The sequence below is a fragment of the Camelina sativa genome, chromosome 11 (genome assembly GCF_000633955.1).
Source record: "Camelina sativa cultivar DH55 chromosome 11, Cs, whole genome shotgun sequence".
Classification (NCBI taxonomy): Eukaryota; Viridiplantae; Streptophyta; class Magnoliopsida; order Brassicales; family Brassicaceae; genus Camelina; species Camelina sativa.
In genome coordinates this window covers 46,634,569-46,635,600 of record NC_025695.1, presented here as the reverse complement: position 1 = coordinate 46,635,600, position 1,032 = coordinate 46,634,569, and the positions used below count along the sequence as shown (strand labels likewise).

Genomic DNA, 1,032 nt, shown 5'->3' with positions numbered 1-1,032 from the left:
AAAAAAAAAAAAAAAAAAGCGGCGTATTCTAGCAATGTGAAGATATTTCCAATGTCACCTTCCACAGTCTTTTTAGGCTAACGTACGCTCTTTTTTTGGGAATTTTCGTCTCGTGAATCTCTCGTACTTAATTTTACCCTGTTTTCCTTTTTATGGAAAAACAAAGACGTTTCATTATTGTTTTTTTGTTCTTTTAATTTCCTCTTAATTCAGTTTACAACTCAGATAATACCAAATTACTAGTAAACAAAAAGAAGGAAAGAAAATATTGTCGAATATTGTAAAAACCGGAAGTATTAAAAAATGTAATATTTCGATGGACGAACAAAAAATTGGAAAAACTCTAAGTAGTCGATTATCTAAAATTAAGTTCCAAATTTGTGATCAAATTATCTTGGATTACCACTGATATACAGCTGGCAAACGGGATTTAAATTAATTAGTTAGTGATTCAGAGACTAGAGATTCCGTACATCCCCGTCATAAATATATGCTGCCTATGTGGAAGCGTTTAAAGGAAAACAAAATAATCTGGTTTATATATAGATGAGTTGTTTTTAATTGTAGCCACTCACACAACTGGCAAAATAAGAATTAGTTTTTCTAAAGAAAAAAAGATTAGTGTTGTGTGAATTGAACTGTAAATTTCATACTAAAAATATTTATGTAGTATATTTTTAATAGGAGAAAAATCTACAAATCTATTACAAGGAACTAAAGAAAATTAGTTAAATTGAAATATGAGCTGAATTTCTTATTATAAGTTCATAGAAATATGTAACCATCGCAATTTTTTCCATAACACTCACAATATAGACAAGATAGCATGTACAATACAAAAATAACTTATTGTTGACATTGTCAGTCAAAATACTTATTTTTATAACCAAACCAATATCTTCAAAATCGATAAACGAAAAGAATATAGTATAACCGATCTCAAACAAGACAATTTAACATCACTTAACAAACGAATATACAAAATTACAAACGCATGGCATGAATTAAAAAAAAAAAAAAAAAAAAAAAAAA

The 1,032-nt window shown here is 27.4% G+C and overlaps 1 protein-coding gene across 1 annotated transcript in view; it reads left to right on the top strand.

Moving 5' to 3' along the window:
* The window catches only part of LOC109127451, a 2,742-nt gene that overhangs the window by 988 nt on the left and 722 nt on the right, over positions 1–1,032 (top strand).